Source organism: Haliotis asinina, chromosome 15 (genome assembly GCF_037392515.1).
Source record: "Haliotis asinina isolate JCU_RB_2024 chromosome 15, JCU_Hal_asi_v2, whole genome shotgun sequence".
NCBI lineage: Eukaryota > Metazoa > Mollusca > Gastropoda > Lepetellida > Haliotidae > Haliotis > Haliotis asinina.
Window position 1 is genome coordinate 955,956 of NC_090294.1, and position 26,229 is coordinate 982,184.

The following is a 26,229-nucleotide window of genomic DNA, read 5'->3' on the forward strand; positions in this document are numbered from 1 at the left end:
TCCATACAGATGTACGAAACACTCCAGTGTTCAAATGTTGTTCCGAACTTCATAATATTTCCATTACATAAAAAACATATTCATTATAAGATGTATGAATAAAAAATTTCATTATTCTTCAAATTAATGTTTTTAATATTTCGTAGTATTGTCGTGGCATTTTCGACTGAAATGATATACAAAACGTTCAGTTCCGAAATGAAACAGCTTGTTTTTCAGGCGATATTGCGTAAACTCACTGCATCAAATCTGAAACCCTACCAGTCGTATTCTTTTGAAAAAAAAAATCATAAAACGTGAACACCGAAAAACTCAACTGACGAGAGAGAAATTGTATCCACCTCAGCAGCTCCCCATTGCCACAAGATGAGGGATACTGGATCGTACCACTCTCCATTGTTTCATGACTATCTTAGCTTTTACTTGCTGCATTCACAAAGTGCGTGTTGAGTTGAGTTGAACCCTCCCCCCCAAAAAACAACAACAACAAAAAACCAAAAAAAACCAAACCAAAACAAAAACAAAACAAAACAAAAACGAAAACAAACAAAAAAACAACAACAAAAAACAAAACAAAAAACAAACAAAACAAACACCCCCCAAAAAAAACAAAAACAAAAAACAAACAAACAAAAAAACAAAAAACAAAAAAACTTCAACTTATTTAAGTCCATTTACCCGCCTTGTGTGTCGCCAGTCTTCTGAGTCACTCAGTCGATCAGTCACGTGTCTGGTCCCTCATAAATTATTTCTGGGCGATATATGCCGTCTGTACAACGCATGTTTTGAAAACTACAACAAACATTTTGTGTAAATTACAACGTAAATTCTTATCACTTGCACAAATAACGGCACTGGACAGAAAGGCTACATGTGCATTTTGCAGATTTTCTATACACATGGACCACCATAGACTAACAGCTACTCTCTGAAATGAAGATATTTTACTGAAAAAACGTTCATAGTGAAAAAACCTAATATAATGAAATGGAGCCCTGAGACTTTCTTCATTTCCTGAAGCTATGGAAATCAAGCTTTGCCACTTTTTCTAGACTTGCGTGGGCTTTCTTGGATATTTATACTTCAGGGTTTGTACGACAGACTAGGACCACCACATCTTGTGTATTACTGCAGGGATACTCTGCAACCTCTATATAGGCTCCCTGATTACTGCTAGGATGAGACTATTACGTGCAGGAGATTCAAGATGTATGTTGAAGTATGATGAGACTATTACGTACAGGAGATTCAAGGTGTATGTTGAACTATGATGAGACTGTTACGTACAGGAGATTCAAGATGTATGTTGAAGTATGATGAGACTATTACGTCCAGGAGATTCAAGGTGTGTGTTGAAGTATGATGAGACTATTACGTGCAGGAGATTCAAGATGTATGTTGAAGTATGATGAGACTATTACGTACAGGAGATTCAAGGTGTATGTTGAAGTATGATGAGACTATTACGTACAGGAGATTCAAGGTGTGTGTTGAAGTATGATGAGACTATTACGTACAGGAGATTCAAGGTGTGTGTTGAAGTATGATGAGACTATTACGTGCAGGAGATTCAAGATGTATGTTGAAGTATGATGAGACTATTACGTACAGGAGATTCAAGATGTATGTTGAAGTATGATGAGACTATTACGTACAGGAGATTCAAGGTGTGTGTTGAAGTATGATGAGACTATTACGTGCAGGAGATTCAAGATGTATGTTGAAGTATGATGAGACTATTACGTGCAGGAGATTCAAGATGTATGTTGAAGTATGATGAGACTATTACGTACAGGAGATTCAAGATGTATGTTGAAGTATGATGAGACTATTACGTACAGGAGATGCAAGATGTATGTTGAAGTATGATGAGACTATTACGTACAGGAGATTCAAGGTGTGTGTTGAAGTATGATGAGACTATTACGTGCAGGAGATTCAAGATGTATGTTGAACTATGATGAGACTGTTACGTACAGGAGATGCAAGATGTATGTTGAAGTATGATGAGACTATTACGTACAGGAGATTCAAGGTGTGTGTTGAAGTATGATGAGACTATTACGTGCAGGAGATTCAAGATGTATGTTGAACTATGATGAGACTGTTACGTACAGGAGATGCAAGATGTATGTTGAAGTATGATGAGACTATTACGTACAGGAGATTCAAGGTGTGTGTTGAAGTATGATGAGACTATTACGTACAGGAGATGCAAGATGTATGTTGAAGTATGATGAGACTATTACGTACAGGAGATTCAAGATGTATGTTGAACTATGATGAGACTATTACGTACAGGAGATTCAAGGTGTGTGTTGAACTATGATGAGACTATTACGTACAGGAGATTCAAGATGTATGTTGAACTATGATGAGACTATTACGTACAGGAGATTCAAGGTGTGTGTTGAACTATGATGAGACTATTACGTACAGGAGATTCAAGGTGTATGTTGAACTATGATGAGACTATTACGTACAGGAGATTCAAGATGTGTGTTGAAGTATGATGAGACTATTACGTACAGGAGATTCAAGATGTATGTTGAACTATGATGAGACTATTACGTACAGGAGATTCAAGGTGTGTGTTGAACTATGATGAGACTATTACGTACAGGAGATTCAAGATGTATGTTGAAGTATGATGAGACTATTACGTACAGGAGATTCAAGGTGTATGTTGAACTATGATGAGACTATTACGTACAGGAGATTCAAGGTGTGTGTTGAACTATGATGAGACTATTACGTACAGGAGATTCAAGATGTATGTTGAAGTATGATGAGACTATTACGTACAGGAGATTCAAGGTGTGTGTTGAACTATGATGAGACTATTACGTACAGGAGATTCAAGATGTATGTTGAAGTATGATGAGACTATTACGTACAGGAGATTCAAGGTGTATGTTGAACTATGATGAGACTATTACGTACAGGAGATTCAAGATGTATGTTGAAGTATGATGAGACTATTACGTACAGGAGATTCAAGGTGTGTGTTGAAGTATGATGAGACTATTACGTGCAGGAGATTCAAGATGTATGTTGAAGTATGATGAGACTATTACGTACAGGAGATTCAAGATGTATGTTGAACTATGATGAGACTATTACGTACAGGAGATTCAAGATGTATGTTGAACTATGATGAGACTGTTACGTACAGGAGATTCAAGATGTATGTTGAGGTATGATGAGACTATTACGTACAGGAGATTCAAGGTGTATGTTGAACTATGATGAGACTATTACGTACAGGAGATTCAAGATGTATGTTGAAGTATGATGAGACTGTTACGTACAGGAGATGCAAGATGTATGTTGAACTATGATGAGACTATTACGTACAGGAGCTTCAAGGTGTATGTTGAAGTATGATGAGACTATTACGTACAGGAGATTCAAGGTGTATGTTGAAGTATGATGAGACTATTACGTACAGGAGATTCAAGGTGTATGTTGAAGTATGATGAGACTATTACGTACAGGAGATGCAAGATGTATGTTGAAGTATGATGAGACTATTACGTACAGGAGATTCAAGGTGTGTGTTGAAGTATGATGAGACTATTACGTACAGGAGATTCAAGATGTATGTTGAACTATGATGAGACTATTACGTACAGGAGATGCAAGATGTATGTTGAAGTATGATGAGACTATTACGTACAGGAGATTCAAGATGTATGTTGAAGTATGATGAGACTATTACGTACAGGAGATTCAAGGTGTGTGTTGAAGTATGATGAGACTATTACGTACAGGAGATTCAAGATGTATGTTGAAGTATGATGAGACTATTACGTACAGGAGATGCAAGATGTATGTTGAACTATGATGAGACTATTACGTACAGGAGATTCAAGGTGTATGTTGAAGTATGATGAGACTATTACGTACAGGAGATTCAAGGTGTATGTTGAAGTATGATGAGACTATTACGTACAGGAGATTCAAGGTGTATGTTGAACTATGATGAGACTATTACGTACAGGAGATGCAAGATGTATGTTGAAGTATGATGAGACTATTACGTACAGGAGATTCAAGGTGTATGTTGAAGTATGATGAGACTATTACGTACAGGAGATTCAAGGTGTATGTTGAACTATGATGAGACTATTACGTACAGGAGATTCAAGGTGTATGTTGAAGTATGATGAGACTATTACGTACAGGAGATTCAAGGTGTGTGTTGAAGTATGATGAGACTATTACGTGCAGGAGATTCAAGGTGTATGTTGAACTATGATGAGACTATTACGTACAGGAGCTTCAAGATGTATGTTGAAGTATGATGAGACTATTACGTACAGGAGATTCAAGGTGTATGTTGAAGTATGATGAGACTATTACGTACAGGAGATGCAAGATGTATGTTGAACTATGATGAGACTATTACGTACAGGAGATTCAAGGTGTATGTTGAAGTATGATGAGACTATTACGTACAGGAGATTCAAGATGTATGTTGAACTATGATGAGACTATTACGTACAGGAGATGCAAGATGTATGTTGAACTATGATGAGACTATTACGTACAGGAGATTCAAGGTGTATGTTGAAGTATGATGAGACTATTACGTACAGGAGATTCAAGGTGTGTGTTGAAGTATGATGAGACTATTACGTGCAGGAGATTCAAGGTGTATGTTGAACTATGATGAGACTATTACGTACAGGAGCTTCAAGATGTATGTTGAAGTATGATGAGACTATTACGTACAGGAGATTCAAGATGTATGTTGAAGTATGATGAGACTATTACGTACAGGAGATTCAAGGTGTATGTTGAAGTATGATGAGACTATTACGTACAGGAGATTCAAGGTGTATGTTGAACTATGATGAGACTATTACGTACAGGAGATTCAAGATGTATGTTGAAGTATGATGAGACTATTACGTACAGGAGATTCAAGGTGTGTGTTGAAGTATGATGAGACTATTACGTGCAGGAGATTCAAGGTGTATGTTGAACTATGATGAGACTATTACGTACAGGAGCTTCAAGATGTATGTTGAAGTATGATGAGACTATTACGTACAGGAGATTCAAGATGTATGTTGAAGTATGATGAGACTATTACGTACAGGAGATTCAAGATGTATGTTGAAGTATGATGAGACTATTACGTACAGGAGATTCAAGATGTATGTTGAAGTATGATGAGACTATTACGTGCAGGAGATTCAAGGTGTATGTTGAACTATGATGAGACTATTACGTACAGGAGCTTCAAGATGTATGTTGAAGTATGATGAGACTATTACGTACAGGAGATTCAAGATGTATGTTGAAGTATGATGAGACTATTACGTACAGGAGATTCAAGATGTGTGTTGAAGTATGATGAGACTATTACGTACAGGAGATTCAAGATGTATGTTGAAGTATGATGAGACTATTACGTACAGGAGATTCAAGGTGTGTGTTGAAGTATGATGAGACTATTACGTGCAGGAGATTCAAGATGTATGTTGAACTATGATGAGACTATTACGTACAGGAGATTCAAGATGTATGTTGAAGTATGATGAGACTATTACGTACAGGAGATTCAAGGTGTATGTTGAACTATGATGAGACTATTACGTACAGGAGATTCAAGGTGTATGTTGAAGTATGGTGAGACTATTACGTACAGGAGATTCAAGGTGTGTGTTGAAGTATGATGAGACTATTACGTGCAGGAGATTCAAGATGTATGTTGAAGTATGGTGAGACTATTACGTACAGGAGATTCAAGATGTATGTTGAACTATGATGAGACTATTACGTACAGGAGATGCAAGATGTATGTTGAAGTATGATGAGACTATTACGTGCAGGAGATTCAAGATGTATGTTGAACTATGATGAGACTGTTACGTACAGGAGCTTCAAGATGTATGTTGAACTAACATCCTGGTTCTGAAGCAGCCCCTGAATCAGAATATGAATGTAGATTTGATCTCGCCACTTTACAGCCGGAATAATGCCGATGTGACGAAAAGCTCAACTCAACTCAACTTGAACCAGGAAATACTCCTTCCTAGTGACCTGTTGTAATAGAATACATGTTTATTTAGCACTCGTATCGGTAACAAAACTGATAAAAAACTGAATTAGAAAACTGAATTATTACTAGTCTCTATGTAATGGAGAGAAACCGAAATGTGGTTTATCATAACGTTTAAACGTGGTCTTAATGTTTACCAAAACATGTACATAGCTCCGTTAATAATGCTCCCATATATAAAGAGTTTGACCAGGATCCGCCGACATTGTTATTTCTAGAGTCAAGCCCTAGATTCAATATCTGAATAGTTGCTATCCACTGCATCCTGTACTTTAATTATGGGGTAATCTATAGAGATAAGAAGAAGGGTGTATATGTGGGCAGGGGAGCGATCTCCCATTATGTATTTATTGCGTTTCTGCAGAGCGTTTGTTGATAGTTATCTTCCTGTGAAAATCGCCACTGTACGTAACTCCAGTCTGTCAAAATTATTTTGAGGAAACCTGGGCGACCTCACTGTTTCATCTCCCATCACGCTGACATCAAGGACAAAACTGGGATTGTTTTCGAGGCGGCAGACTGTTTGTACTATACCACCTGCCACATGTGGGACCACTACACACCCATGCAAAAAGTATTTGGACACTTGACGTAATTTCCATAGACCTATATGTTAATTTAGTGTAGCATAAATAATTTTCATGAATATAATTTTCGTAAGACCCAAGTCAAATATATCACATTTGTGGCGAATCATCTTACCTGCAATCACATAATTTCCGTTTAAGCTTATTTATCGAATGGCGACAATTTAATCAACATTTGTACAGTGCAGTGAACTCCTTTAACATGGCGGCCTATCTCATTGTGCATGGTGGAACCATACGTAATTTGATAAATGTGATGTCATTAGTTGAATCAGGGAGCCTATATAGAGGTGTTGTAGAGTATCCCTGGTTGAATAGTGGTCGGAAAATTGAACTGACCTTATGTGCGCAGAGCAGAGATGATTTTCAATTTGCCAGGCAAATTTTACAGAGATCCACCCTAAACTCACTTCATGAAAATTATTTATGCTACACTGAAATAAAATCTAAGTCGATGGAAATTATGTTAACTGTCCGAATACTTTTTGCAGAGGTCTGTAGCTGTCGTAAGAGGCGATCTGTGAATCTAAGGAGCTGCTGTTCAGGATAACACTATTTATGAGGCATTTTGTGTTCAGCTCTGCTATGTAGTGTAGGATTTTACCACACTGAACGTGGACCAAAAACCCCACCATCTCTGAACCTCTCAAATATGTATTTCGCACCTCCCGTCACTCAATACATGTATTTTATGTCGCTTCACTTAATATTTCACAATGAGCATTTAGAGTTATTGCCCTTCGAACATAACATTCAGAACAGCTCGGCATTTTCCGACGAATCGTTCAATTTCTGGTGTACACCGAGAAAAAAAAGCATGCTAAAGGGTGTTTGATGGAACAACAAAATGGCGGGAGAGTAGGGGTTTGTCCAGGAAGCAGCTTACTGAGTCTATCGCCAGTATCATGTCACAGCTAATCGCATCTGCATATTTTCCAAAAGAAGAATATGAAGCGGAAATCGTCAACACGGTACAGACTTTATGTCTGCCTTAGAAACTGGTGACTGGGTGTTATTAGTATTAATGACTGTTGATCAAGCTGTAAATCAGGCTTGCAGAAACTACAACAGGAACTGGTTTTGACTTCATGCCTATCAGGAGTATGGACATGTTTTGGGTTCAAACAATTCACTGTATTTTCCTGATGGGATCGGGTGGTCAGGCTCGCTGACTGGGTTGACACGTCATTGGTTCCCAATTGTGCAGATCGTTGCTCATGTTGTTGATCACTGGATTGTCTGGTTCAGACCCGATTATATACAAACCACTGCCATATGAATGGAATACTGCTGAGTGTGGCGTAAAACTAAACTCACTCACTCTCTCTAGTTTATATGATTTTGTTTGACAATGGTATATAAATCCATACTGAAACGACGCATCAAGCACAATAAAAGAAGTTGTTATACATAAAGAATCTTACTTTCATGTGACTAGCCATACTTCTAAAATGCCCCTCAATCTGATCATCTTTCTGTACACACAATGAGTCCTCAGCGTATAAGCAAATGAACCATCCAATCGGAAGCTGTCGTTACACTTTAGTGCACATGCAGCCGCTATGACTGGGTTCGATCTCCCAAGGGCTTTGTTTCAAGGGAAGTAAGCCCAAGTACAAAATATTGCACTTTTGAATTGCGATTGTACGCTTATAATTTTGTTTATTTTTTTTCTTACAAGCAACAATGTATATTATATGTCATGAATAGGTGATAATTGTGTTTTAATTATGTTTGATTTTTTGGTTCCATGTGACCTTTAAAGCTTTTTGCAAAATTAATGAAACAAACTTTATTAATACTGGCTACTGACCATGTTTTTATATAATGTGTCTGAAGAGAATCATGGCAGTATCACCATACCTATGGTGATGCTGGTAACGTAAGTTCCATGAGTTACCAACATCCCAACTTGGCGGCAGGCAAATCGCTTGGCGATTATTTCTGTCGAATTAGCAGTCTTCCATGTGTATACAATCCAAATTATTTAAGACACTGATAAACCTTGATGGTGCACATACATTGAAAGCACTGAATTTGCTTATTTATGTCCATGTGTTGAAGAATAAGCCTTTTAAAAATTGTGTGTATATTGGTAACTCAACCGACATCCAGACTTTGAGCTACCGACATCCTCATGCGCTTTTAGAACTTTGAATAATTGATTGTGGGACTATTTTAATGTTTCTTTTGCAGTAGATTGATAGGGAATGAATCAGTCAATGACTTGTGAACTATTACTTGCTATTATGTAGGTTGTGGGACATCCCTCCGACGAAGTTGAAGTTTTTATGGGGTTCATATCTTTATCTTTAATTTTTCACACATGTTCCTGTGAAGAATTTTCTTTTTATGAAATTCCGGGAAAATACTGAAATTGTAATTGTCTGAAGCTGCCAGCATGATACTGATGTATTGGCGATAACTGATACATGGCAATAACTGTTTGCTAGCCAGTAGCATTTCACATTATACTGAGTGAGTTTTAGTTTTACCAGTATCATGGCAGGGGACATTGGGAAATGGGCTTTACAGTTTCTACTTAAGTTGGGAATTGAACCCAGGCCTTTGGTGTGATGAGTGAACGCTTAAACCATCCCACTGTCCCTCGTATAATCATGATAATATTGCATGTAGCTATATGTCATTACTGGTTGGGCTTATAGACTTTCTTGTTGATTAATGTTAACAGCTTGTATGAGATCTGTTTAAGTGATTTTGTGTTTTTGTTAAACATATTAATTGACAATGTGTACAATATTTCCTGTTTATCAATTCAGGTATAGTGGCTGTTAGATTTATTTTTAAGATGTTGACATATTCTGGGCCTTGATAAAAGCTGTTTAAAAACACACATGTAGTCAGGGGCTCCAGGTTTTATTCGTAAAATGGAAACATGAATTAAGAACTGAATATGCTTGTGTTTTGAAATACCTTTATCCCCGAGTACAACTACATTCAAACATTGTTGAAAATATATTCATCTTCTTCAGATATGAATTATAGAACTTACATTGTACCAGTGTTCAAAACAACAGTTTACATGTTAACTCATTAAGGCCGAGAGGCGCGTATATGCGGCAAATTAATTAGCTTCTCACAGCGAGAGCCGCGTATTGGGGGTAATAAAAAGCACCTCTTATTCAGCGAGAGCCGCATATTGGGGATTATGAAAAGCACCTCTCATTCAGCGAGAGCCGCATATTGGGGGTTTTACATTTTAAATTCGTACTGTACCTATAATTTCAATCAATTTTGCAGTAATGATCAAAGATTAGCCTTTCTTACGAGGGAGGTTACTTTCTGTGTTAATCAGAAGAACTATTAATGTGTTTTGATAACAATTGCTTGCAATGTCGGGGGCTTATACAGGCAAATGAACACATGTCTGCGAGAAAGGGGATTATGAGATGTTGTTGCAGGAGGTAAGTGTTTGTTACTCGTCATTGGGAGTGAATACTAAGATACTATGTTTGCACATTGATTGAATTAAAGGTGACAAGGTTTTAAAACCTTCTAAATTAAATCATTCATTCATTCGTTGTAATAGTTCATATATTGAATCGTAGACATAAATAGCAATACTGTATCACACTTATGTTCGTGTAGATTTGAAATAAACCAAGTTACTAATTTAGACCTAATTCACTTGCGACTATTGATTTGTAAAGTTGACAATAATACATAATCGAATATGAAGTGATAACTCTTGCATCTACTCATAATATACATATATAGTACACATAAACCATACAAAGGTAACTGGGGTATTTTGTTCAAGCTGTTTCATGCTTATTTGAAATGTGATTTTTCAATGCAATTTACATAAGCATTGTGTAAGAAACGTTTGTATTTGATCTTTGTAATTATCTTATCCTGTGTAATGATCACGTGTATCAGATCCATTGTCAATAGGCACCCGTGGCGAGCCACCACCTCGTGGTGGGTGCTGGGTAACGCCAAGAGCTCGCCGACATCCCCGTAGTGGACCCGGGGGGATATTTGGTCCACCAACCCGTTTGCCGTGGGTTGCAGCCCTGTGTCGGCGGAGGAGGGGATCCTGGTGGTTGAGAGTAATAGGAGCTTGCAACCGTGTTCCTGTTGCTCAATACACCACTTCGGCCCTGACTTCGCCTAGACGGGTGGTCGAATAGGCCTGGTTCGACCAATCGGCTGGTCATGCCAAGCCCTGTGCATGGAGCATTATTATATTTATCAATGCACATATATCATTTGGAATCGTTGTAAATTTGGACTTGGCTTTATAATCTAAAACATGTTGAATTTGAAGTATGTTGTTCTGTAATTTGCCTAGAGTCCTATGCCAGAAGGCGGTGGCTCATGGGCCAATCTGGTAGAATTATTAATCTCTTAATTCTTCTGCTGGAGTATATCATCCGGGTATCCTTGGTGCTGCAAGCTGGAGGCCCGCTTGCTTTAGCATTGTCCATGTGATACTCCGTGGTGGGTGGGGAGCTCGGATGATGAATCATATGACACCAATCATGGCTTATGAAATACCCCCCAAAAAAACCAAACGTCCACTTGAAATTGATCCCGTTGATACTTCTCATAGACCGTCTCTATCGATTGAGTATTGGCCACGTTTCCTCGTTATTGAGACTCCGGACAAGACACCATTGAAGTTGAACCCTTTCGCAGTATCTAAGGGCATTCAAGGTATTGCTGGGGATGTCAAGAACATTAGACGCTTGCGTTCGGGTGCATTGCTAATAGAGTGTGGCAAGAAACAGCAGACAACCAATCTGATGAACATTGAATCTTTTGTGGGCATTCCGGTCACGGTCTCTGCTCACAAGACCTTGAACACAAGTAAAGGTATCGTCAGAGATCGTGATCGGTTGTTTGCTGACATGTCCGAGCTTGATATAGCATGCGAAATGAAGGATCAAGGTGTGCTTTATGTGAAGCGCTTTTCCACCCGAAAAAACAATGAAACAATCCAAACAAATACCTATCTGTTTTCTTTTTCATTGCCAAATGCTCCCAAATCAGTAAAGGCGGGTTACTGCAATATCCAAGTTGAAACCTACATCCCCAACCCGCTCAGGTGTTTTAAATGTCAGAAATATGGACACGGTGTATCTACCTGCACATTGTCTGTTGTGTGTGCTCACTGTGGTGAGAAGACACACACAACAGAAGATTGTGACAGTGACTTTAAAAAATGCACTAACTGCTCTGGCGACCATTCATCTTCGTCAAAACAGTGTCCAATATGGAAAGAGCAAATGGCGATTAACAAAATAAAGTTCACCCAAAATATCTCTTTTTCTGAGGCAAAGAAACTGGTGAAGAGATCTGACCTTCTAGAAAGTTATGCTACAGTAGCAAAATCATCATCTGAATTCAGCTCTAAAATAACAAAATCATCCACAGGATGCCAAACTACCTTGACTTGGGTCAGTTCCGACTCCCCACAGGTTTTATACCCTGCTATATCATCCCAGACTGAGGAATCACTTCCTACTACATCAAAGTCCTCTGATCATAAGTCATCTTCACAGTCACGCTCTGAGTCTCATTCAACAGCTGATAGACAACAAATTGTTAAAACTAAACCCAAACCTAAGTCAGATGCTTCAAAACAACAAAGTGGCAGAGCTCCTAAGGGGTCACAAAATAAAATTCAATTGTTTAATAAATATGGGTCTCTTGAAGATATGGACGTTTCTGAAAACGTCCATTCTAGGGCACATAGCTTGTCGCCCTCCAAAAGAATGCGGGGTAGATCCCCAAAAAATCCCCCCAAAAGATAGTTTATTCCAATAATATTGTACAATGGAACTGCAGAGGTTTGAGGACTAATTTACATGAATTACAGCTATTAGTCCAAGATTTCACACCTGCAGCGTTATGTCTCCAAGAGACATATTTAAAACAAACAGATGCATTTGACCTTCGCCATTTTAATGCATATCATTGTTTTTCACCTCTGGGTGATAGGGCCACTGGCGGATCATCCATTCTAGTCAAACAAAATGTTATTCAAAGCCCTGTTTCACTTAATACTAATATGCAGGCTGTTGCAGTGAGAATTATTTTACATGTAGCGTTTACGCTATGCTCTCTTTATATTTCACCATCTTCGGCTTTTGCCAAAACCGATCTTCAAGCTCTATATGATCAGCTCCCAAAGCCCTGTATTATAATGGGAGATTTAAATGGCCACAACCCACTCTGGGGTAGTGTAAATACAAACACTAGAGGTAAATTGTTGGAGGACTTTTGTTCTGACAATGATTTATGTATTTATAATGATGGTTCCAACACATATTTACACCCTGGTACAGGGACTTATTCTGCTCTCGACTTGTCACTTACAAATTCAGAACTATTAAATGAATTTGAATGGTCAGTCCACGATGACCTCTGTGGAAGTGACCATTTTCCTACTATATTAAAAGCTGTAACTCCATCTGATGTTCCTCCATCATCAAGGCGGAATTTTACAAAGGCTAACTGGACTTTATATGAAACACTGTGTGCTGAAAAACTTAAACCCGAACTTTTTAGTGACGTTCCTGATGCTATTAAATGTTTTACTGATGAACTGAATTCCATAGCTGATGAGTGTATACCAAATTCCTCTGTAGTTCCACACATAAGAAAACCATGGTTCAACGATGAGTGCAAACAAGCTAGGAAGGCAAGGAAAAAGGCAGAACATTATTTCCGTCGCCATCCTATGGTACATAATTTAAATAAATTTAAAATTTTAAATGCTAAAGCGCGGCGTACTTTTAAACAAAACAAACGCCAATCTTGGCAAAATTATGTGTCCAAAATAAATTCTCGGACACCCATGTCCAAGGTATGGAACATGGTCCAGAAAATCAAAGGTAAAGGTACTAAATCTACTGTCCATCATCTCAAACATGGAGATCAATTGCTTACTGATAAATCAGATATTGCTAATAAACTAGGTGAAACCCTTGCTAAACACTCTTCCTCTTCAAATTATGTACCAAAATTCCAGCAATATCAAAAACAACAAGAAAAGAAAACTATTAATTTCAATTCTGATAATGGGGAAGATTATAATGAAACGTTTTCTATTCATGAACTCCATACTGCTCTTGATCAAGCTCATGACACTGCTACTGGAGCTGATAACATACATTATCAACTCCTGAAGCACTTACCAGAATCCTGCCTAGAAACTCTTCTCAATATTTTTGATGATATTTGGACATCGGGTAACTTTCCTCCCTCATGGCGTGACGCCATAGTAGTACCCATACCTAAACCTGGACGTGATCATACGGATCCATCCAATTATCGTCCGATTTCATTAACTAGCTGTGTTTGCAAGACCATGGAACGCATGATAAACAATCGACTAGTTTGGTACTTGGAAACAAATAACCTTATAACTGATATACAGTGTGGTTTCCGTAAAAACAGAAGTACTGTCGATCACTTAGTGCGTTTAGAATCATTTGTTAAAAATGCACTAATTAATAAACAACATACTGTGTCTATCTTTTTTGATCTAGAAAAAGCATATGACACAACCTGGAAATATGGTATTTTAAGAGACCTACATGACTACGGCTTGCGAGGTCGTTTACCTCAATTTATAGCAAATTTTTTAAAGGACAGACAGTTTCAAGTTCGAGTGGGTTCTACCCTGTCTGATCATTACAATCAGGATCAGGGTGTTCCACAAGGCAGTATTTTGTCTGTCACACTTTTTAGCATAAAGATAAACAGTTTATCAAAAGTTTTAAACGATTCAATTGATGGATCATTATTTGTGGATGATTTTAATATTTCTTGTCGTGGGAAAAATATGCATACTATTGAACGACAACTGCAGTTGTGTTTAAACAAATAAATAAATGGTGTCTTGAAAACGGCTTTAAATTTTCTAAATCCAAAACTAACTGTATACATTTTTGCAGAAAATATAAACCACATAAGGACCCTATCTCTAGATGGCACTCCCATCAAAGTTGTAAAGGAGGCCAAGTTCTTGGGCCTAATCTTTGACTCCCATTTAACATTTCTGCCTCATATCAAGTCCCTTAAAACTAAATGCTTGAAGGCTCTTGACTTGTTGAAAGTTGTTTCCAACACAAAGTGGGGAGGAGATCAAGCAACCCTCTTACACCTGTATCGATCACTCATACGTTCGAAACTCGATTATGGTTCCATCGTATATGGTGGAGCCTGCAACAGCAACCTTAAACTTCTTGATTCTGTCCACCATCAAGGCTTAAGACTTTGCCTTGGGTCTTTCAGAACTTCACCTATTGATAGTCTCTACGTTGAGGCCGATGAACCATCTCTTACTCAACGTCGTATAAAATTGTCTTTACAATACACTACTAAATTATATTCTGATGAATCTAACCCTGCCTATAACTGTGTGTTCAATCCCCTTTATGAAGATTTGTATAACAAAAAGTCTTCTCTTGTTCCACCTCTTGGGCACAGAATTAAACCATTTATTTCTTCTGCCGGTGTTGAGCTGGAAAGTATATCGCCTTCCCGTCTTCTTTCTTCTCCTCCTTGGCAGTTGGTTAGGCCACAAGTTGACCTAACATTAACATTTTTTAAAAAATCAGAAACAAATGACTTACAATATAAACAAGAATATCATCAATTAAAGCATAAATATAGCAATTACAAACCTTTATTTACAGATGGGTCCAAGGACGGTGGCGCAGTGGCTTGTGCCACTGTCATTGGATCCAGAACAATATCTTCTAGATTACCAGATAATAGTTCTATTTTTACAGCTGAAGCTAACGCCATATTAACAGCTCTCAAATATATTCAAAGACACCCGAAACGTAAACAATATATAATCTATTCCGATTCTCTTTCTTGCCTTCAGGCTATTAAAAATATTTCTTGCAAACATCCACTTTTAATAGAAATTATTGAATTGTATAATGATCTTGCTACTGGCCAATACGACATCGTCTTTTGTTGGTTACCCAGCCATGTAGGCATTTCTGGTAACACACTGGCTGACCTTGCTGCTAAAGCAGCACTCAACAAATCTGTGACACCACTTCTTATTCCTTATCGTGATTACAAAGCCACCATTAGATCTTATATCCGTGATCTGATGCAAAAGAAGTGGGACACCCAAGTGGGTATCAATAAATTACATGAGACAAAACCTTACATTGGTTATACCCACTTGGGTTGTCAGTCCAGATTTGAAGAGGTTATTTTGCGACGATGTCGTGTTGGCCACACTAGATACACTCATGCGTACCTGTTAAAAGGTGAAGATCCTCCATTTTGTATCCCTTGTGATGAGAGAGTCATGGTCAAGCATATTCTGCTTGACTGTGTTGAATTCTCCATCACAAGGGATAAGTATTTTACAGTTAAAACAATTAAGGATCTTTTTACCAGCGTTAATTCTCATTTAATTATAGGTTTTTTAAAAGAAATTGATTTTTTGGTTGAATTTTGAATAATATGTTTCTGTAAATAGATGTATTTTAATGACTGGTAGTTTGAATTAGTAACTTGAATTGTTGGTGGCTGTACCCTCAAAGGGGGTTGAAGTATTGTAAAATTATTGTCCTCCTGAGAGGGTACGTAAGTCCACAAACATGCAAAGTAAATTCTAAATTTCCACGTTTTTAATGGTAGTATAAGTGTATTTTTATTGTATGGCTAGATTTCCGAAATTGCTGACGGCTGAGGGGATGATGTAAATCCAGCTAGGGTCCATGCAGGTAGCAAAAGTACTGTAAGTCCCCATGGTCCCTAGAATGGTGATCTACCTTCAGTTGTTGGCAATCTATAGCCCGGTTTTATATTGTATTGTCCTCTATAGATAAATTGTTTTAGGCATAGCTACTAGTTTTACATTCATTTCTGTGATGTTCTAGTTTTTTACTGTCCTTCGTCGACTGATTGTTATAATACTCATATATTCCATTTTAATGTTCCGTTCCCGTCACGATATGGCTGAAATATTGCCGATGTGACATTAAATTTTAACTCACTCACTCACTCACTCACTCCATTGTCAATAAAAGGAGGATAATATATCAGTTACGGAATTAATGCGTATAGTCATTCAATCAGACAACACTAAATATATGAACACCTCTGAAAATAACAGCCTCTGGTCGAATGCATGTCCAGGTAAACTTTTGTCCCGTGACAAGTGTAAAACAAACTTATGCGCTGTAACATCATTGGACAACCTGTTTTGTGGAGTCACGCCCATTGCCAATCTTCTGAACCTCGTTTGCTTTCAAAACAAATATAAGTATGCCCATCTTCATAAATATTTGGGGAGATTCAACTACAAGTGTATACATCACAAAAAATCAGCATCGTGTTACTTTTTTTAATTTTATAATACATGTACTTGAATTATGATATTTATTCGTAACAATGTACAGATTATATTGAAATGTTCAGCAAGCCATTATGTTTGATGTACAAGTAGTGTGCGCAAAAAGTATACGCAAATAAATACTATCTCTACTCAATGATTGGATTGGGTTATCCGGGGTAAAAATAATCGGATTGTAGCGCTTTGAGCGCTTCAAAAAATAATAAATAAACTCGTCAAAGTGCTTGTTAGTCCTACGTGTACATTTCAGGCATCCTTACGATTATGTATGTTCACGATAGACAAAGTTAGATAGCTAGAGTTGATAAAGCCGAAATCTAGCATATCGATTGGTCAACGATCTAACCAATGGTCAATCTGTATCCAAGCTGTCTTTTGACCGAACATACTCTTCAGAAATTTAGCCCACGCCCCATCACCTGTCATTTCCAATGTGACAGGTATCTCATGATGCGATTGGTCATAGATAACAAATCAGGGACTATATTGAACAGTTAAGATACATCATCCTATTCGGGAACTTTGATGACGCCCATCCCATGACCCTTTGTCTTATGTATGTGCAAGGAATAGCATTATGCAATATGTATGCATGTATGTTTGTATATTTTCTGCGTTAAATCTAGATGAACCAAAGCGACAAACAATCCGTTATAATGTAAGTCACAGACTAGCTTATTAGTACTTTCCTTAAAATATTCAGTATACACTAGCAATATATCAGCGAAAACGCTTCTTTCATAGATTATTATGCATGTGCGTAAATTCGTCTTTACTGCCATTGACATAGATGTTTTGAACAAATTAATCTCTCACAATGATATGAGAGGGACATCATTTGGTTTAAGTATGTCTTACATACAATGAAACGGACTGGCAAACGTCGAGACATCAAATGCAGATGTTCAAGCTGTGATGTGTTTTTGTGCGTTGACTGTTTTGAGGCCTACCATAAAATGTTCCAAGGACGATAACACTTTATGCACTAGTTGTGTTGTACAAATGGTACCGTATACCATTCTTGTCAGTTGTTGGGCACAATGTGTGAAGCCCGCGCGATACTGCTGGAATATAGCTAAAATCACCGTAAAACTAAATTCACTCATTCTCTTCAATTGTTGCATTTCAGTCGTTATTCTTTTACATTTCCAAAATAGTAAGACATGTGTGTTCACCATCTGAGAACGAATACACTCATCATAGTGTCAGTCTACTCCCATATGTCTTATGTGTTTCTTTCATACATCATTACAGTAACTGATGTTATGTTTACAATACACAAATTGTTGCATGATAGTTGATACAGCCGAAACACAACATAGCCATTGGTCAACGATAAAGCCAATAATCAATCTCTACCCTATCACTTTGAGTGTCCAAACGTGCTCTTCAGAAATTTAGGCCACGCCCCATCACCTTGCCCTTTCCTATGTCATAGGTTCTCACGATACGATTGGTCAAAGTATCAGCCAATATAATGAGTGACCGAGATATAGTGCGTTACATTCGGGATCTTTTATCCCATTACATGACGGGGAGCTTTGTTTAGCATCGAGTAATGATAAATGTATCATGCAGTATGTATGTGTATGAATGGTGATGTATGTTTGCAGCATTAAGTTAAGATGAACAAAGTGACAAACTATAAATCTCTATATGTTCCATGTTACTTACACACCTATTGATACTTTCCTTGAAATAGTCAGTAAGCACGAGCAATGTATTGGCAAAAAATCTAGACGATTATAATGCAAGCCCCCCTGTTTTTAAACTCTATTATAAATAATATATTATAATTCAGTCCATATGGTGAGAGAGACAGGAGGAATTTGTATATTTGTTCATCTCGTACGTTCAAAAACCTCGCAGGTGTTGATAAAAATACAGCACACACTGGCAAAGGGGTATGAGAGACACAGGTAATAAATTACATGAAATGCTGTAATAAATGCATTCACATCGGCCTCTTTCCTATTTCCTTCTTTACGACACAATTAAATAATCAGTACTTGTTTGTGAGACTAGACAGTTTCCTGTCATATCCGAGACCTGCCAGGGAAATCAGGCATGATTAGCACTAATTAACCTCGTCGCAGCAATCAGGCAGTCAGCGAGGGGTGCCAGGTGTTGGGCAGTGGAGCGGCTCCAGGGCTTAATGAGTTAACAGTTTACAGCCATCATACGCATATGAATTTATGATTATTGACTGCTTGTACAGTTAAGTTGTTGCAAAGGTTGTTGTTGTTTTCTGTCAAGTTTATTTACTCTCTGTTGATCTAGACAGCGACAGGTGGTCTCATTGTGATATGTGTTTACTGATAACAGCAGTCTCAAAACTAGGTCACATAGAAAAAAAACTGATATGTAAAACTGATTGCTCTGCCTAGTGTCCCTGTAAGTTCTTGTGATGTATCCCAACTTGACATGTCCTCTATGTTCTGGCAAGGTATAAGAAACATATATTCTCACATTAGAATTGACAGGTAAATGCCTTTCACTTGTCTTTCATCTTTAGCTTGAATTTCAGAAGATGATCTCAGGTTTTGTGACACATTTATATATTTTATGAGGCATCTCTTTTTCACAAAAACAGAATGTCACTAGCAGTTTGCAAGATAGTTTCTACATTTTGTCAGCCATTCACTCTATGTATGACTGAAACTTACCAGCCAGTGACTGTGGAGATTTACTGACCTCATTGGATTTACTAGCCACGGTCTAGCGGGCCAGCGGCTTCTTCGCACACTGACTATTGGAGACTGTTTTAGTTTTGTCCATCAGCAGCAAGTAGCATCCCACATTACTGCTGTTAGTTAGTCATCGTTTTACTTGTAACATTCAGTGTTGTTCATTAAGCCAGTGTGTCAACAGGATACTCTGCATGTAGAGGAACAGTTAATCATGCAGTTGAATGAAGTCTTGCAGCTTTGCTTGGAGCTATTGAAGTGTTTTCTAACATGAGAAATGTGTTTATTCGAGTGTTATTACAGCAGGGACTCATGTGGTCGAAAAACTAGTTAGAAAGATTAAATAATGTTAGAAGAATATTTATTGTAGGTTGTGTTTTGAACCTGCAAGAAGTAACATTTATATTTTGGTGTAGAGTCAGCAAGGTCAATCATTTGCTTGTCATGGGCAACATCAGTTGTGGGAGAATGTATTTATGTGTAGATTTTACACTCTTGATAAAATGTTTTAACCAAATGTACTTCTACCCAGAAAATATATTGCATTTTATGTTCTGTGAAAGGTGGATTGCAATATCCAGTCTCCATTTACATGTTGAACTATGTGTCTGCAGGTGAGGTTGATAGATGCAGTACACATATCTGCATTTGTTTCTTCCCACACAGGTTACTCTTGTCATATCTTCCTATGTACGTGTAACCTCTGTTCTAATAAGGCTGTTTCCAGGTGCAAGTGTTCTGGATTCGTGATTAATTAATAGTTGCAAGCAGATTTAGTTGTGCTATCAACGATTCATTCACTAAGTGACCATTCACCAAGCCTCGGTAATTTCTGTACACTTTGGGAAAAGTAGAATCTCGTCTCCTGCTCGAGTTTGCAAACATTTCGTCCAGACAGTACCCACTCATGTAATGGTATCTCCACTCCCCCTCGTTGACAACGGATATATTAGCCATGAAATGTCTCAAGTTTCACATCAACAACATCTTGTCCCTAGGGTTAGAGGAGAATCATCAGTTTCAGTACTTTTGTCCATCAAAACTATGTGACCCATACATGTTTTAGCGAATGACAGTAAAGTGATGCACCTTCACACAGACTTCAATAGCAGATAGCTACATCGGGGCGATGGGGTAGCTTCTATGGCAGATAGCTACATCGGGGCAGTGGGTTTGCTTCTATAGCAGATAGCTACATCGGGACGATGGGGTAGCTTCTATAGCAGATAACAACATCAGGGCGGTGGGGTAGCTTCTATAGCAGATAACTACATGGGGGCGGTGGGGTAGCTTCTATAGCAGATAGCTGCATCGAGGTGGTGGGGTAGCTTCTATAGCAGATAGCTACATCGGGGCGGTGGGGTAGCTTCTATAGCAGATAACTACATCGGGGCGGTGGGGTAGCTTCTATAGCAGATAACTGCATCGAGGTGGTGGGGTAGCTTCTATAGCAGATAACTACATCAGGGTGATGGGGTTGCTTCTATAGCAGATAGCTACATCAGGGCGATGGGGTTGCTTCTGTAGCAGATAGCTACATCGGGGCGGTGGGGTAGCTTCTATAGTAGATAGCTACATTAGGGCAGCATTGGGGTGGTGGGGTAACTTCTGTAGCAGATAGCTACTTTGGGGAGGTGGGGTGGTGGGGTAGCTTCTATAGCAGATAGCTACATCGGGGTGGTGGGGTAGCTTCTATAGCAGATAACTACATCGGGGCGATGGGGTTGCTTCTGTAGCAGATAGCTACATCGGGGTGGTGGGGTAGCTTCTATAGTAGATAGCTACATTAGGGCAGCATCGGGGTGGTGGGGTAGCTTCTGTGGCAGATAGCTACTTTGGGGAGGTGGGGTGGTGGGGTAGCTTCTATAGCAGATAGCTACATCGGGGTGGTGGGGTAGCTTCTATAGCGGATAGCTACATCTGGGGGGGTGGGGTAGCTTCTATAGCAGATAGCCACATAGGGGCAATGGGGTGGTGGTTTAGCTTCTATAGCAGATAACTACATCAGGGTGGTGGTTTAGCTTCTATAGCAGATAACTACATCAGGGTGGTGGTTTAGCTTCTATAGCAGATAGCTACATCGGGGCGATGGGGTTGCTTCTGTAGCAGATATCTACATCGGGGTGGTGGGGTAGCTTCTATAGTAGATAGCTACATTAGGGCAGCATCGGGGTGGTGGGGTAGCTTCTGTGGCAGATAGCTACTTTGGGGCGGTGGCAGTGGGATGGTGGGGTAGCTTGTATAGCAGATAACTACATCGGGGTGGTGGGGTAACTTCAATAGCAGATAGCTACATCAGGGTGGTGGGGTAGCTTCTATAGCAGATAACTACATCGGGGTGGTGGGGTAGCTTCTCTAGTTGTTACAGCTGTTAAAGAGTTTGCTCATCATGCTGAACACTCTGGTTTGATTCCCCATATCAGTACAATGTGTGAAGGCAATTTCTGGTGTCCCGCCCTTGTGATATTGTTGGGATATTGCTAAAAGTGTTGTAAGATCCAACTCGCTTTCTCCCTCCCTCCCTCCCTTCCTCACTCACTCACTCACTCACTTCCATTAGCTATGTCTGTAAAGCACATTTCTGGTTTTACAGAAATATTGTTAACAACTCACCCGGGTGTGTCTACCTGCAAGCAACAAGCACTATCTGACAGTTGTAGAATGTTTTGTAACCACTGCATACAGACTTGGCATTATTATCAGAATTGTCCTTGGTTTCAGTCTGATACTTCACTGGTCTGTACTGACAAACAGTGGTTCAGTATTAGAATTTGGTTGAGATCATACCATCACATAACTCAAGATGTAACTAAGGTTGATAAAGACTAAACTAATTTTACCAACTGTGACATTTGTGATCAAATGTCCATGTAGCCATGGCAACAGTATTGCTTGCAACACGTGCCTGAAGTCTAGCACTCAGCAAGAATTATCAGTACCAGCAGAAACTCAATCAATGATATACACCTCCTTGTTTATTGTGCTTATGATACAGTTGTGCTGCAACGAGCCCTTCTGATGGTTGAGACAGTGACCTAGTCAGATAGATGGCTAGCAGTATCCGGCACTCTGCAAGTCACATCCTAGATCTTTGTTAATGTCACAGTGCTACAGATACTGGATCTGAAGCTTTGTATTCTACATGGATATCTTGGTTATTAATGCTAACTGGACTTAGTTTCACCCTCTGAATATACCCGATTGATATGTTTCCAACATTGGAACCATGACTTTATTTACACTTCAACCCTTGAGTGGATTAAAATATTGGTGTTTTGACAATTGACGTAACATATTTACTCTGAGACTCCCGGAATTCAGTATTGCCTCCAGTTTTGGCATAACAAATCTTGGTTAAAGGGTTATGTTCCCTGTTGTTCACGTGTCAGTTAACAATGATTAAGACTGGGCCTTGGTAGTCAAGGTGTCACTGTATCCAGTATTTGATATATCCTGGACAAAATGAGTTAGGGATATTGGTATATACCATAATTTGAAAATTTACATATATCCCTAACTATTTTTGTCCAGTATGCAAAGAATAAATAACAGTTTCAAACTGATTACTGATTCTGCCTACTTATGAGTGGCACAAACATTCTCAGTGCTGTGTTAGCAGATGTACTTGCCCTTTTCTGATACTGCTTCTGGGAGTCTCTGCCTAAATCTTAACCCAATTTGCCCTACATTAAGTCTTCATTTCCTGTAGATTTTTATTTCATATTCATCATTGGCATAGCATATCATACCAGACAAAATGTTACTTTGGTCAGGTTTGGACAGGTGGCATAAGGTGCTGACTGTTCAAAACATGAATCTGTGTTGAATATGTTCCTGTACATCTAAGGGACAGTGGAGTGTATAGTGTACCGCTCTTCTAACATTTCTCAAACTCCATTGTAATCACCAAGCTTGGTGTTTCTTCTCATCGATAAGGAATCAGTTTCAATGGCATTCACAGGATTCAGATCAAGGTTCCAAAGTTGTACCCAAAAATCTTCTTCAAATAACACAAAGTTCACAGTAGATACAGAATGCATCAGGAGCTATGAGTGAACTGGTGCACCAGTCCATCATGAGTTTCCATGCTGCAATATTGACACAGTTGTGTATTTTCAATCCAGTATTGAAAAATGTCATTAGCTTTGAGAGTAAACTTCTAAAAATAGTCGCTACCAATATGTTTCAACAGGCAGCATTTCCTTTTCAAGCCACTCAAATATTTACAGATACCAAGTTTCTGCATGATTTTGACATATTAGTATACATGTGTGTGGTGATGAGTGTTGTGTTGTGACTGTGTATTGTGATACATATTGTACCTGAGAGTTGGGATGTGTATTGTATTGTGACATATGTTGTCATATGAATTCTCAAAAATTCTCAAAAAAAAAATTACAAGAAAATGTTCAGTAGAATGTTTGGGTTTTTTTGTCACCCAATATATGCTTCAAATATTGCCAAATGTAAAATACTTAGAGTATTTAGAAGAATATTGCTTTGATTGGTGATTTTTTTATTATTATTATTATATTTCCCTCCATCCTTAGGCTTTCCCTAGGACAAGAATCTGTAAAACAAGAAGTATAATTGGTCTGGCCTAATTATTAAATGAAAAGTAAGTAAAATCTTGATATGGCCAGAATTGCAGTTACTTCCCTTGGATAAGAGATGGCAAGGCTGCACTTGTGGTGAACGATTATTGATTATAATCGAAATATGTACATTTTTTATTTAATCACCAATTTTAAGGGTTATTCCCCTTTTTTACTAACTAATGCTGTCATTTTGAATTGCATGCGAAAAAACACTGGAATTGTAATTACACAATTAGTGATATTTTTACTATGTGCATAGCTTTACGCGTTTGAGCGCATGTTTATTCCTGAATATTCGTCATATTTAATGGTTAATTTACTTCATTCAAGTGTGTTATACTAAAGCAAGAAAGTTGTGATTAATAGAAAATAGACTGACAAGGACAAGGACACCTTTCTCCAGTTAGTGACACATGGACTCAGGGAATCTGAAGCTACTTACAGGAACTTGAATCTTGATATGATTTTAGTAGAATTTACATGCAGTATCTGAACCTACTGGACCATGCCCAATTTTACTAGACACTGACACCGACTATTGTCTAAAGTCTGCCTAGACTCCAGCATGTCTGTGTGTTCATGGACATGTACATGGAGGCTGTGTCAGAAGCCTCTCTGTTTCACGTAAGATTCACATTTTTAACACATTTTCACCTTCCCTTCTTTTTCTTCCAGACTGCAGTGTATAACAAAGTTCTTTAAGGCTGGTGGTATTTCAGGTAAGTGTATTGTAGTTTTGAAACAGTGAAGCTAGGGATGTATGCAGGCATCTGATGATCATCTCTAGGCATGTCTCAAATGTCAGTCAAAATTAGCAGAGACCCGTGAAGGTCCGGGGTAGAATAGGTATTCAGCAATGCATGCTTGCTACAAAAGCGACTCTGCTTGTTGTAAGAGGCGACTACCAGGATGGTTGGTCGGCCTCGCTGACTTGGTTAGCATGTGTCGTCGGTTCCCAATTGCGCAGATGGATACTCATTTTGTTTATCACTGAATTTCCTGGTCCAGACTAGATTCTGCTATATGGTTGTAATATTGTTGAGTGCAGCATAAAACTAAACTCACTCACTCATTCTCCCCCAAATTGACAGATTGGAATTTCTAATTTCCCAATTCAGTTTAATGTGCGAATTTTAGACAGTATAGAACAAGTGTGATTTCTTAATAAATTGCCTTCTTTTTCTTCATTAAATATCTTTGGGTTCATAAGGACTTTACGTAAGTGCCTAATTTAGTACTCTTTTTTGCTGAACAAATTGAAATATTTGATAACCAACCCTCATATTACACCCTCACTTGCAGCCACTCGCCCCCCTGCCCATCCACTTACCCACTCACTCACTCACTCACTCACTCACTCACTCATCCACTCACACAACACTGGCATAGTTGTCAAGTGCTGATCTTTTTTACTCAATAAACAGACATAGTATAAATAGCAGTCAACAGTTCTTGTAGTCAGCATTATGAATGAATGAAACATGTTATGAGTAAAAAATTTCAGATTTCAAATTCTTGTTAGACTGATGATCTGCAGCAGATGAAACTCAAGGAATGCATGATGCCCTTTAGACTGAGCACTAGACACTCACAATCAGCACTATACCATATGTTACCATAGATAAGCCCAATTTCACCCTTAAAATCAGTATCAAAATGTTAAGTCAGTGCATGAACACCAACCATTGTTCATCTTTTCGTCGTGAGGAGTCATTGGGAATAGAATACCAATAAATTTGTATTGGATTACTCACAGACATCCTGCTGTTGTTCTTTGCACATCGGGACTTATGTGTGCAATCTTGCTTAGTATTTTTAGTCAAAATTCCATACAAGAATGTCTGTATTAACTGGTGAAACTAAACTTTTGTCCATGTTATCCACAGCAAACACAGTCATGTTGCATCAGTCTACTTAGACCTTG

The 26,229-nt window shown here is 38.4% G+C and overlaps 1 protein-coding gene across 1 annotated transcript in view; it reads left to right on the top strand.

The window, feature by feature from the left end:
* The first annotated feature begins 7,487 nt into the window (after positions 1 to 7,487).
* LOC137266465 (mucin-4-like) overlaps positions 7,488 to 26,229 on the top strand; it is an 82,405-nt gene continuing 63,663 nt past the window's right edge. Inside the window, exons 1-2 of the mRNA XM_067801966.1 lie at positions 7,488 to 7,631; positions 24,981 to 25,024. The gene's annotated coding sequence lies outside the window, so the exon portion shown is untranslated. The remainder of the gene's footprint in view (positions 7,632 to 24,980; positions 25,025 to 26,229) is intronic.